Source organism: Geotrypetes seraphini, chromosome 4 (assembly GCF_902459505.1).
Source record: "Geotrypetes seraphini chromosome 4, aGeoSer1.1, whole genome shotgun sequence".
NCBI lineage: Eukaryota > Metazoa > Chordata > Amphibia > Gymnophiona > Dermophiidae > Geotrypetes > Geotrypetes seraphini.
In genome coordinates, this window is record NC_047087.1 from 13,827,406 (window position 1) to 13,841,836 (window position 14,431).

The 14,431-nt window shown below is 46.1% G+C and overlaps 1 protein-coding gene across 3 annotated transcripts in view; it reads right to left on the minus strand.

Annotated features, from left to right (window-relative positions):
• CIBAR2 (CBY1 interacting BAR domain containing 2) overlaps positions 1-14,431 on the minus strand; it is a 56,299-nt gene that overhangs the window by 38,128 nt on the left and 3,740 nt on the right. The window lies entirely within an intron of this gene.

Below are 14,431 nucleotides of genomic sequence, written 5' to 3' on the forward strand. Positions count from 1 at the left end.
GGAGCCGCAAAGAGGTCTATCTGAGGGGTTCCCCATTGTGAAAAAATGTGGTGAAGAGGCGAGGAATGGAAAGTCTATTCATGAGGTTGGAAAAGACGATTCAAGTTGTCCGCCAAGCAATTCTTCGCCCCCTTGAATGTAGACAGCTTTGAGGAAGGTGTTGTGGCAGATTGCCCAGTCCCAAACCTTCAGAGCTTCTTGACAAAGGGAGGCAGATCCCGTCCCTCCTTGTTTGTTGACATAATACATGGCGACTTGGTTGTCCGTCCGGATGAGGACTACCTGGTCGCAAAGAAGATGTTGAAAAGCGTTGAGAGCCTTGAAAATCGCTCTGAGTTCCAACAGATTTATGTGACATTGACGATCAATACTGGTCCAGTGGCCTTGAGTACGGAGACCATCGAGATGAGTGCCCCATGCGTAGGTCGAAGAGTCTGTCGTGAGGACCTTTTGATGAGGGGGCGTTTGAAAAAGTAAGCCTCTGGAAAGATTGGAAGAGAGCATCCACCAATGGAGAGACTTCTTCAAGGAAGGAGTGAATGAAATGTGTCGAGAAGGAGGGTCGCAAACTTGCGTCCATTGAGATGCCAGGATCCACTGAGGAATTCTGAGGTGAAGTCTGGCAAAAGGAGTCACGTGTACTGTGGAGACCATGTGACCCAGAAGTACCATCATGTGTCTCGCTGAGATGGAAGCGGGAAGACACTGTGTGACAGAGTTGTAGAAGAGCCTCCATACGTTGTTGTGGAAGGAATGCTCTGAGTTGGACAGTGTCCAGAACAGCTCTAATGAATTGTAGATTTTGTGAGAGCTGAAGTTGAGATTTGGGAAAGTTGATTTTGAATCCCAAACTTTGTAGGAACCAGGTAGTCCGTTGGGTCGCTACAATAACCCCTTGAGATGTGGAATCTTTGATGAGCCAGTCGTCTAGGTAGGGGAATACCTCAAGACCATGGTTTCGTAGAGCTGCCGCTACCACTACCAGGCACTTGGTGAACACTCTGGGAGACGAGGCCAGGCCGAAGGGTAGTACTCTGTATTGAAAATGCAGATTCCCCACCCGAAATCTGAGGTATTGACGGGAGGCCGGATGAATGGGGATATGAGTGTAGGCCTCCTTGAGATCCAGAATTGAGAGCCCTGAGATCGAGAATGGGCCGCAGATCGCCCATCTTCTTTGGAACAAGGAAGTAACGGGAGTAAAACCCCCTGTTCTGCTGTTCCAAGGGAACTGGTTCGATGGCATGGAGACGAAGCAGAGCTTGAGCTTCCTGAAGAAGAAGGACGGTCTGAGATTGATTGGAAGGATACTATCTTGGAGGAAGCTCTGGTGGAACCTGAGTGAAATGAAGAGAGTATCCTTCCCTGATGATGGTAAGCACCCAGAGGTCGGATGTAATTATTGTCCATCGGTTGTAAAAATGATGGAGACGACCTCCTATAGGGGGAAAAGGAGACAGAGACAGAATGGTGGAGGTTATGCTCTGTTGTAAACAGTCAAAAAGGCTGAGAAGCCTTAGGTGCAGCAGAAGGTTGGGGTTTCTGTTGCTTCTGAGGTTGCTGTTTTTTCAGAGGAGGGCAAGTATAAGGAGCCGGCTTTGGAGCAAAACGCCTTTGATAGATAAGAGCAGGGCGGGCAGGCTTGGCAGGAGCTGGCTTTGGTTTAGGTCTGACTATAGAAGCAAATGATTTTTCATGGTCAGATAATTTCTTGGTGGCTTCCTTGATGGATTCATCAAAGAGGTCGTTGCCCTCACAAAGAATATTAGCTAAGCGGTCTTGAAGGTTAGAGTCCATGTCAATGGTACGAAGCCAAGCAAGACGACGCATAACTACAGAGCAAGCAGCCGCTCGGGCAGACAACTCGAAGGCATCATAAGGTGATTGAAGGAGATGCAGACGTAATTGAGAAAAAGAAGCAATGACTTCCTGAAACTCAAAATGCATTTGATTATCCAAATAAGCCAAAAACTTTGGTAGAAGAGAAAGAAGAAATTCAAAGTAAGTGATGAAATAAAAATTATAATTGAGGACTTTAGAGGACATCATAGCATTCTGGTAGATGCGACGTCTGAATTTGTCCATAGTTTTCCCCTCCCTTTCAGGAGGAACTGTGGCATAGACTTGGAAGGATGAGATCTCTTCAAGGAGGATTCAACAAGCAGGGATTGATGAGATAACTCTGAGTTGTCAAACCCTTTGCGATGCAGTTTTATACCTAGAGTCCAATTTTCCTGGAAAAAGGTGTTTCCATGCATCAACCAAAAGTCTGATTCAAAAGCTTATGAAATGGAAGCTTAAGACACTCTGCCGGAAGTTGAGGAAGATGCATGACTTCTAAATACTCCTTAGAATACTTGGAGCCATGCATCGACCAAAAGTCTGATTCAAAAGCTTATGAAATGGAAGCTTAAGACACTCTGCCGGAGGTTGAGGAAGATGCATGACTTCTAAATACTCCTTAGAATACTTGGAGCCAGTATCCAATTGAATATCCAAGTCTACAGCCATCTGTCGCAGGAAAGACGAGAAAGATAGCTGATATGCCCAATGCTTTGCCTTGAGAAGGACTCGAGGATGTCGAGGCAGCCTGTGTCGAAAAAGAAGCTTTGGCATGAAAAAAGGCATCAAAGGAACCTGGTGACTTGGACGAGGCAATCAAGACCAGAACATCCTCGAGGTCCGGCATCGGAGACCTCGAACGAGGAGTCGGTGGTCTGGTCGAAGTTGGAGTAGATCAAGGCTTCGAGGAAGATGGTCTGTCATGAGAAGAAGAACGATGCCTGGAAGGATGCCTCGATGAAGGCCTCGAATGTCGGTGAGAACTGTGTCTGGAACCAGATCTCGAGGATCTAGGAGATTTTGCCTCTGAGACGTAGGCAGTCGATGCCGATGTATGAATAGGACTAGAGGCTGTAGATTGAAACTCCAGAGGCTTGGTAGAGAAACCTCGATGCACTCTCAAAGACTCTGCTCCTTGTTTAGAGTGTGAGGAATCTCGTCGAGGCACTCGCAAAGAATCTGCTTCTTGCTTTTCGTGCTTGGATGGCAGACCAGACACTCACAGAGACTCTGCTCCCTGCAAAGAGTGTGTAAGTTCAGACTGGAGCAAAGGAAGCGGCTCGACCTCGCAAGGAGTCAGCTGAATGCCCAGGCTGGATAAGAGGAAGCAATTTAGGTCCCATGTTAGTAAGGAACTGAATAAACTGCTTCTCTAACATGGTCTGGAAAGAAGCCGGCAAGGATGGATCCGCGTCTGAAACCGGACCACCTGCTTTGGCTGGAGGTTCCTTCGAGGTAGTGTGAGTGTGTTTCAACTTAGGAGCCTTGGACACTTTAATCACCACCAGCAGAACCGACTGCTGAGCTATCTGACCTGAGGAAACAGGGGAAGATACAGCAGATGACGTCGAAGCAAGAGCCGCTGCAAACGACGAAGGTCTGATGAGGCTTGAGGTGGAAGCAGTAGGCGCAGAAGGAGCCTCGATGGAAGTCGAGGCCGAAGACGCCTTCGAAGTCGAGGGATCAGTAGGAGACTCCCTCTCAAAAAGCTTTTCCACCAGAATGCAACTACGTTTGAAAGCATGAGGCTAAAGTGTTTGGCAAGGCAGGCACGACCTAGAATGATGTTTCGGCCTAAGGCACTTGAGGCAGCATCCGTGAGGGTCCGTAAGAGAGATCACGCGCTGACACTTGCTACACCTCTTAAAGCCTGTAGCAGGCCGGGACATAGACGGAAAAATAGCCGCTGCAAAGTCGAAGCCCTCGGGCTGCGGCTGAGCGGCCTGTCCCGGAAAACGAACGGAAGAAGAAAAATTTTTTTTTTTTTTTTAACTAAAATAAAAGAAATAAAATAAAACAGCAATTTGTGAAGAAAAAAACACAAACCGCGGTTGAGAGAAGGCACAAAGTGAACGAAGTTAAATGCAGAAAATCAAAGATGGACTTCTCTGCTCCGCGGAAAAATGAGAACTGAGGAGACGCGCCCTGTGCTGGGCTGGAAGGCACTCGCGCATGCGCGATGTGGGCAACTCGAAACTTCAAGTTTCTTCAAGCAAGTCTGCTTGCGAGGCGTCCGCATCCGGGCTCCGTTGATGACGTCGCCCATATGTGAGAATACCTGCCTGCTTGTCCTGGGATAATATATAGTCTATAAAACAATTCACATGTTTACAATAGAGAATATAAATCCATCAGCATCAAACAGTGAGTAATCGGTAGAGAAATTAAACCAGTATCTAGGTCCAAAGGTCTGTTCTTTAATTAGTGCAGTATGATGCTGTTTAATCTTTCTAATCAGTGAGAAAAAAAACCCATCAAACTGAAAACACTAAGGATAATTTTGTATAGGTCATCTAAGTGGGAAAATGGATATCTAAGGCCAGCTATATAAAACTACACTAATATTTTATAAAAGGCTTGATGAGCACTACTTATAAAAATATGGATAGCTGGACCATATACTACAGAAAAGTACATTTTTATAAAAGATGTTTAAAAAAAGATTTTCAGGATACCCATGATGCATATGCATTAGATAGAGTTGCATAATAGTGCATGCAAATCTCTCTCATGCATATTCATTGTCAGTATCCTTAAAACCCGACTATCTAGGTTGAAAACCCCTGGCTTAAACATACAAATAGTAGGGATATACATAAAACAGATTTTTTGAAATGAAATTTAATGTGAAACACATATTAGATATTTGTTTGGAATATACAGTATATTGAAGATCTTGGGCTAGCTACATCATAGAAGGGTCTAGATGCAAGGTGGAAATTTCTTCCAAAGTAAGTCCTACTACCCTTATCCTCTATAATAAAACCCTAAGCGCGCATGCGGCCAGGTATTATTTTGAGGGCCTCGATATGTTTATTATAATCACAAAAGTAAAATAAAACAGTTTCTTGATCATATGTCTCTTTAGCTATAAATTACAATATTATTATTAAGACTTAGCCAAAAGACCTCATGCAAAATTGTCATTTCTTTAATAAGACATTAACTATTTTTTCTGAGGCCCTCCAAGTTCCTACAAATCCAAAAAGCACAGTTACTTACCGTAACAGTTGTTATCCAGGGACAGCAGGCAGATATTCCCACACATGGGTGACGTCACCGACGGAGCCCCACAGCGGACAGCCTCGAAAGCAAACTTGCTTGAAGATCTCGAGCTTTCAAGTGCTGCATCGCGCATGCGCACGTGCCTTCCCGCCCGAACTAGGGGGCGCATCTCCTGTGAGGATCCTCAGTTCAGATACCAAGCCAAGAAGCCAACCAGGGGAGGTGGGAGGGTTGTGGGAATATCTGCCTGCTGTCCCTGGATAACAACTGTTACGGTAAGTAACTGTGCTTTATCCCAGGACAAGCAGGCAGCATATTCCCACACATGGGTGACCTCCAAGCTAAGTAAAAAGGGAGGAGGGAAGTTGGCAATTTACAAAAAAAGATTTTGCAAAACAGACTGGCCAAAATGGCCATCCTTCCTGGATAAAGTGAAAGTATGAACCGAGGACCAAGTGGCAGCTTTGCAAATTTCCTCAAGAGGTATTGATCTGAGGAAAGCGACAGATGCCGCCATAGCTCTAACTTTGTGGCCCGTCACTTGACCCTGCAGAGAAAGACCAGCCTGAGCATAGCAGAAAGAAATACAAGCAGCCAGCCAGTTGGAGATGGTACGCTTAGAGACAGGACATCCCAACCTATTTGGATCAAAAGAAATGAAAAGTTGAGGAGATGTTCTGCGAGGTTGAGTAAGTTGAAGGTAAAACGCCAACGCACGTTTACAGTCCAAAGTATGTAGAGACGCCTCACCAGGATGAGAATGCGGCTTAGGAAAAAATACCGGAAGAACAATAGATTGATTGATATGAAAATCTGATACTACTTTAGGTAAGAATTTTGGATGTGTACGGAGAACCACCTTGTCATGGTGAAAAACCGTGAAAGGTGGGTCCGAGACCAAAGCTTGTAACTCACTGACTCGACGAGCAGAAGTGAGGGCAATCAAGAATACAGCTTTCCAAGTGAGATATTTAAAATGAGCTAAGTCAATAGGTTCAAATGGAGGTTTCATCAATTGAGCCAGAACCACATTAAGATCCCAAACAACAGGAGATGGTTTAACAGGTGGATGGAGATTAAAAAGACCCTTCATAAAACGAGCAACCAGAGGATGTGCCGAGAGAGGTTTCCCATCCAGAGGTTGGTGAAAAGCAGCAATCGCACTAAGATGAACTCTAATAGAGGTGGATTGAAGGCCAGACTGAGATAAATGAAGCAAATAATCCAGAACTGAAGCCAAAGAGGAAGATTTCGGCTGAAGACTACGACTGGAACACCAAAACGAGAATCTGGTCCACTTCTGACCATAACATTGACGAGTGGACGGCTTCCTGGAAGCCAGAAATACATCCTGAACAGGCTGAGAGAATTGAGAAAGATCTGTTATGCAGAAAGAAACCATGCCGTCAAGTGAAGAGACTGCAGGTTGGGATGAAGTAACGACCCCTGACTCTGAGTGAGCAGAGAAGGAAAAACTGGCAGAAGAAGAGGTTCCCTGATGCTGAGTTGAAGAAGAAGAGAGAACCAAGGTTGTCGGGGCCACCGAGGCGTTATGAGAATCATCGTTGCATGGTCTGACTTCAGCTTGACAAGAGTTTTTAGAATCAGAGGGAATGGAGGGAAGGCATAAAGAAATTGACTCCCCCAGTCCAGAAGAAAAGCATCCGCCTCTAGACGATGAGGCGAGAAAATGCGGGGAACAAAACAGAGGTAGTTTGAAGTTGCTGGGCGACGCAAAGAGGTCCACTCGAGGAGTTCCCCATCGAGCAAATACTTGATGAAGTGTGGGGGAGTTGAGTGTCCATTCGTGAGGTTGAAGCAGACGACTCAACTTGTCTGCAAGGCAGTTCAGTTGACCCTGAATATAGACAGCGCGAAGGAGGATGTTGTGAGAAATCGCCCAATGCCACAACCTCAGAGCTTCCTGACAAAGAGAGTGGGATCCCGTCCCGCCCTGTTTGTTGACATAATACATCGCTACTTGATTGTCTGTCCGAACCAGGACTACTTGGTCGTGAAGGAGGTGAAGAAAAGCTTTGAGAGCAAGAAAAATCGCTCTGAGTTCCAACAGATTGATGTGACAGCGACGATCTGTGGATGTCCACAACCCTTGCGTACGGAGACCATCTACGTGGGCTCCCCATGCGTATTCGGACGAATCTGTCATGAGCACTTTCTGATGAGGAAGATGGAGAAACTGTAAACCTCTGGAAAGATTGGAAGAGAGCATCCACCAGCGGAGAGACTTCTTCAATAGAGGAGTCACCGCAATATGTTGAGAAGGCGGATCTAGGGCCTGTTGCCACTGAGCCGCCAGGGTCCATTGAGGAATGCGAAGGTGTAGCCTGGCAAAGGGAGTCACATGAACCGTAGACGCCATATGTCCGAGAAGGACCATCATTTGGCGAGCTGTGAGAGTCGAAAGGGAAGCTACTCGTTGACAAAGTTGTAAGAGAGTTTCTTGACAGGTGAGGAAAGCTCTCATTTGAACAGAATCCAACACGGCGCCAATAAATTGGATCGATTGAGTTGGAACCAACTGAGATTTGGGAAAGTTGATATGGAACCCCAGACTTTGAAGAAAAGAAATAGTCTGAAGGGTCGCTTGAGTAACCCCTGGAAGAGAAGGTGCTTTGATAAGCCAATCGTCGAGGTAAGGAAAAACCTGAAGACCCCGAGCCCGGAGGGCCGCAGCCACCACGACTAGACACTTGGTGAAGACCCTGGGAGAGGTCGCCAAGCCAAACGGAAGAACCCTGTATTGAAGATGAAGGTTCCCCACCTTGAACCGGAGATATTTGCGAAAATTCAGATGGACAGGAATGTGAGTATAAGCCTCTTTGAGGTCCAGTGAGAACATCCAATCTCCCTGATCCATGAGGGAGTACAAGACTGGAAGAGAGAGCATGCGAAACTTCTCTTTGACTAGAAATTTGTTGAGAGCTCGGAGATCCAGAATGGGTCGCAAATCCCCTGTCTTCTTGGTAACTAGGAAGTATCTGGAGTAAAACCCCAGATTGTGCTCGGAAGGAGGAATCTCCTCCACTGCTCGTAGGCAAAGAAGTGCTTGAGCCTCCTGAAGAAGAAGGGGAGTTGAGAGAAACTGGAAAGACACTCTTTTGGAGGGTGATCTGGAGGCACCTGAAGCAGGCGCAGAGAGTATCCCTCGCGGATGACTGTGAGAACCCAGAGGTCCGATGTAATGGTTTCCCAGACAGATATAAAGAGGGAAAGACGACCTCCGATGGGCAGAGAGGAATTCGGATGCAAGGAGGTTGGAACGCTCACCACTGGACCGTCAAAAAGACGGAGCGGGTTTCGTTGGAGCGGGCGCCTGGGACTTCTGAGGGCGTTGTTGTTAGGCCGTCTAGGTGGAGGCCGAGAGAAAGCCGGAGTGGATTTCATGGGATAGCGACGAGCAGGAGGCTTGTAAGCCCTAGTCGTAGAAGGTTTCGGCTTAGGGCGAAGAAGAGAGGCAAAGGAGCGCTCATGCTCAGAGAGCCGCTTCGTAGCTGCTTCGATGGAATCGTCAAAGAGCTCAGAACCTTGACACGGCAGGTTTGCTAAACGATCCTGTAAGTTGGGGTCCATGTCCACAATTCTGAGCCAGGCGAGACGGCGCATGGCCACTGCAAATGCCGAGAACCTAGAAGAGAGCTCAAACGCATCATAAGATGCCTGCAACATGAAAAGGCGTAATTGAGACAAAGATTGAATAATCTGTTTGAAATCCGAAAGACGCCTCCTGGGCAAGTCTGGGCAAAAAGATGACAACTGTTTCAAAAAGTAATTAAAATATGAAGTGAAGACATAGTTGTAATTCAAAATTCGATTAGTCATCATTGAATTTCGATACAGTCTGCGCCCAAACTTGTCCATAGTGCGACCCTCACGCCCCGGAGGGACTGTTGCAGACACCTTAGAGGGGTGAGCCTTTTTCAGGGATGATTCAACAACCAAGGACTGGTGAGAAAGTTGAGATTTCTCGAATCCCTTGCAGGGAACAGTGCAATACCGAGACTCCAGTTTCGAAGGGATAGCAGTCACAGAATAAGGAGTTTCCATATTTCGCAGGAAAGTCTGCTTCAACACCAGAGTCATGGGCAGTCGCAAAGTCTCCTTAGGAGGATGGGGAAGCTCCATATCGGCCAAATATTCCGGTGTGTATTTAGAATCAGAATGTAAGTCGAGTTAAGAGCCTGCCCCATGTCGAAAACAAACTTCGCAAAAGAAGAAGACTTCGAAGTCGAGGCTTCTTCAGGGGAGGCAGACAGAGAACGAGGAGCCACTGAAAACGAGGGAGAAGCCTCGCGGGAATATTGAGAGACCGGCTCCGAGTCTAGACGTAAAGTGATGGAGGATGCTCCACTGCCTGTCAGAGGTGGAGTGATTGAATGCTTCCGCTTAAGACTTCGAGACGGAGAAGTGCACAGAGTGCGAGGCTTAGAAAGAGGAGAGATATCCCGAGGTAAAAGCCTCGAGGGAGGAGTCCTCGACCTCGAATGCCTCGATGAAACAGAGGAGGCAACAGTACTCTGAGAGCGAGGCACATGCTTCGAAGGAAGATCCGAAGGCCTCGAGCTCTTTGAAGAAGGGATCTTCGAAGACCTGGACCGATGCTTCGATCGAGGCAAAGAAAGTTTAGAAGCCCGTTCAGGTGAAGAGTCTGAGGAGGAGACCCTAGTTCGAGACCTGTGTCGAGGAGACCGCCGACGAGGCTCAGACTGCTGCTCAGGCTGGACTTGCGAAGACAGGGTCGATGCCGGGACCAACTGAGCTACTATCGAGGAAATTTGCGTAGTCAAGATTGACTTAAGCATATCCTCGAACATGGGGACAGAGACCAAGGGACTCAGAGTCACAGGAGGTCTCGTGCGTTCCAATGAGGGCGACCTCGAATGTGAGTATTCCCTGGACTTGGAAGCACGTTTCGAGGAGGGTCTAGAAGACGGAGTTGAACCTGGAGCCCCAGGTTGCATGGAACTAGACTCCGTCGGCTTCTTAGGTATGGCACCTGAAAAGGAAGCAGGAGACTTACCCCCCAGTCCAGGCTTCGAGGACACCGCTGAGGCCTTCGAGGCCGAGGACCCAGAGGTCTTCGAGGCCGAGGCCTGCAGAGGAGGCGAGGTCGAGGGTTTAGCACTCGATGATGGTCCCGAAGTCGAGGGCTTAGAAGACGCCTCGGCCGAGGCCACAGCTTTGTCAGGCTCCATTCGAGGGAAAAGCTCGAAGAACCTGTCACAGCGGCGCTTAAAGGCACGAGGTTGAAGAGTGAGGCAGCGAAGACAATCTTCCGGGCGATGAGTCGTGCCCAAGCAGAGCATACACACCGACTATGGGGGTCGGTGATCGAGATTGTTCTGCCGCACTGATAACACCTTTTAAACCCGGTGACAGGCCGGGACATAGATAGGACAAAGTCCGTGTCGAGAACGAGGGAGAGAGGCCTAGGCCTCAAATCTCCCAACCCGACTCACAAGAAAAAACAAACAAATTTTTTTTTTTTTTGTATAAAATAAAAGAAGAAACAAATAATAAACACAGCGACCGAAAAGAAAAAACACTACTCAGCCGCGGTGAAGAGAAGGCACAACGCTACGGAGACTGAGTCGACAAGTCTTCTCAGCTCCGCGGAAAACGTTGAACTGAGGATCCTCACAGGAGATGCGCCCCCTAGTTCGGGTGGGAAGGCACGCGCGCATGCGCGATGCAGCACTCGAAAGCTCGAGATCTTCAAGCAAGTTTGCTTTCGAGGCTGTCCGCTGCGGGGCTCCGTCGGTGACATCACCCATGTGTGGGAATATGCTGCCTGCTTGTCCTGGGATAATATGGCCCTGCAAAGGGTTTAAGTTTGAGACCACTGGCTTAGAGGAAATGGAGAAACTTCCTAACCCCCTACTTGTCCTGTTTGTCTGTTTGATTAGATTGTAAGCTCTACTCATTAGGGACTGCCTCCTGAATGAACTTGTGCGTACGTCTAGCAGTGCTTTAGAAATGATAAGTAGTAAGAAGCAATAGTAGAAAGAGGGATGAGATGCTGGTTATGGGGAGGGAGAAGGGGACATGCTGAACCTGAGGAAAGATGAGATGAGGAGATGCTGGACTACTTGGGGTATGGCCTTAAACAGCCTGTGGGGTCGGGGGGAGGGGTGCATAGATGAAGGCTCGCCTAGGGCATCAGATACCCTTGGGTCAATCCTGTTGATATCAAGCACAGCACAGCTCATAGTGGAAATTATAACTATTTACTTCTACTTCTGAATTTATGCAACATTTATACTGGAAAGATGAAACAGTGTTCTTAATCATTGTTAATAGGAATCTGGTTTTCCATTTGCCTGTGGGTAAAAACTCTGTTTGCAAACATAGGGTAAAAGGGGCTATGCTAATTCCTTGGCAATACAAACATCATGTTTCCCTGCTGGAACAATTAGTGGCTAATCAAACCACGTATGACAAACATCATAGTTCCAGTACAATCTGATTAAAGTTTACCACAACAGCAAAGAGTAGCAGCTGTTCATAGCCTAGTGCTATACGAGTGCTGCGGGAAGACACTTGAATGATAGTATTTGAAACTCTACTCGTATATGGGACATGGTTGAATAGTTAGGGTTACCAGATGTCTGGATTTACCCAGATATGTCCTCTCTTTAGAGGACTGTCTGAGTGTAATGTAATGTAATTTATTTCTTATATACCGCTACATCCGTTAGGTTCTAAGCGGTTTACAGAAAATATACATTAAGATTAGAAATAAGAAAGGTACTTGAAAAATTCCCTTACTGTCCCGAAGGCTCACAATCTAACTAAAGTACCTGGAGGGTAATAGAGAAGTGAAAAGTAGAGTTAGAGGAAAAATAAAAATAAAATAAACATTTTAACAAGACAGCATTGATCTAAATACTTTGGAAGGTAGAAGAGAGGAGAGAAAGGAATAGAAGCAGAAGGGGGAGCCGTTGAACAGTAGAATTCTGGAGAAATTTAAATGATAGAAATAGAACAAAACAAAGACAAAAGGCAAAACAATAGATAAGATTAAAGATAAATCATAAGCTGGAAAGAAAAATAAAATAAAACTTTGTCTTCAATCCACGGTTTCAGCTTCACATTCCTGGCAGGTTCGGGTCTGTGGGTTCTTGGTGGTTGCGGATGGACCCGCTGCTGCTTAGGTGTAAAAGGAGTGTGCGGAAGGATTTCAGAAAACCCGGCACTTTGTACGGGTTTTGGATGCCCCAGCTTTGCCAAAGCTTGGGGCTGCACCTGGAGGCCCCCCGAGCATGCACGGATGGGACGCGATAACGTCACACACATGCGTATGATGTCGGAATTAGAGGAGATGACATTGTGTGAGGGCGAGGCTGGAGCAGAACGGGGCAGGGGCACCTGTTCTCTTTTTTTCCGTACAAAAATATGGTAACTCTATGGATAATATACTGTTACTGTATCCCGCTTTGCACATCATTAGGAGTAATTTTATCACACATGTGCTATGTGTAAAAAGAAAACAGCTCTTATACAATCTTGCCACATAACAGTTTTATCTGCTTTTCCACAATGAATACATAGGTCCCTCTGGGGAGATAGTTTGGGCAGAGCAGGGCAATTTTACACCCATAAGGGATAACTCTATTAAGGGTGTCAAAGGTTAGATGCTAGGACACTAATTCTATAATGGCATCTGGGTGACCTCACCTTGTGTATTGTGTTCAGTTCTGGTCGTCGCATCTCAAAAAAGATATAAAGGAATTAGAAAAGGTTCAAAGAAGAGCAAACCAAATTAAATGGAACTCCTCTCATATGATAAAAGGTTAAAGAGGTTAGGACTCTTCAGCTTGGAAAAGAGATAGCTGAGGGGAGATATGATTGAGGTCTACAAAATTCTGAGTGGTATAGAATTGGTAAAAGTGAATTTTATGCTTCAAAAAGTACAAAGACTAGGGGACACTCAACAAAGTTATATGGAGATACCTTTAAAACAAACAGGAGAAAATATTTTTCACTCAAAGAATAGTTCAGTTCTGGAACTTGTTGTCAAAGGATGTGATAACAGCAGTTAGCATAGCTGGGTTAAAAAAAAGGTTTGGGACAAGTTCCCGGAGGAAAAGTTCATAGTCTGTACTGAGACAGACATAGGGGAAGTCACTGCTTGCCCTGGGATCAATAGCATGAAATGATGCTACTATTTGGGGTTTTGTCGGGTACTTATGATTTGGGGCCACTGTTGGAAACAGAATACTGGGCTAGATGGACTATTGGTCTGACCCAGTATGGCTATTCTTCTATTCTATTCTTAATGTAAATTAGAATTTGTGGGTCAACATTTAGGCACGCTCATGTACACCATGCCACAAGCAAGTATCTATAGCAGGGTTGTCCAACATTTGTCCTTGAGGGAAGCAATCCAGTTGAGTTTTCAGGATTTCCCCAATGACTTTGTATGAGATCTAGTTGCATGAACTGCTTCCACTGTATGCAAATAGATCTCATGCATATTCATTTGGGAAATCCTGAAAACCCGACCTGGAGAGGGCCGAGGTTGGACATCCCTGATCTATAAGCAATGCCTTAGGGCCTGTTTCTATATAGAGTGCCTAAAATATTGGCACAGATCATAATGGCGCTTAGCACAATTCAATAAAAAGCACATACCTATATACTGTAGAACAGGGGTCTCAAAGTCCCTCCTTGAGGACCGCAATCCAGTTGGGTTTTCAGGATTTCCCCAATGGATATGCATGAGATCTATGTGCATGCACTGCTTTCAATGCATATTCATTGGGGAAATCCTGAAAACCCGACTGGATTGCGGCCCTCAAGGAGAGACTTTGAGATCCCTGCTGTAGAATCATGTTTAGCAGCCGTATGTGACATAACATTTACAAGCACCCATTTAGGCCAAGGAAAATCAGGCCCAGGCCCAAATACCTGTGCCTGTGTATGGTTCTAGCATATTCTATAACAGTATGCGTAACTTTTTGGAATGCTCATGATCCGTCCATGCTCCTCCCCTGGCCACACCCCCTTTTAAGATTAGAACACTGAACTGACATGCACTAAATTATAGAATGCGCCTACCAAGTTGTGTGCATAACTTCTAATTAGTGCCCATTATGAGAAATTAATTGACAATTATTGGTGCCAATTGGTCTTGCTAAACAATTAAATTGTGTACATCGATTTGCACGCAGAAGGCACAGAATGCAGGGGTTAGTACATAACTTACTGTGTTCTGTATATCCATGCCCTGCCCATGTGTCCGCTCTCTTGAATTTAGCTAAACGGGCTATGCACGACTTGCACTTACATGCATGTGTGTTCTATAACTTATGCACGCAATTGGCATCTAACTTTAGGAGACCTG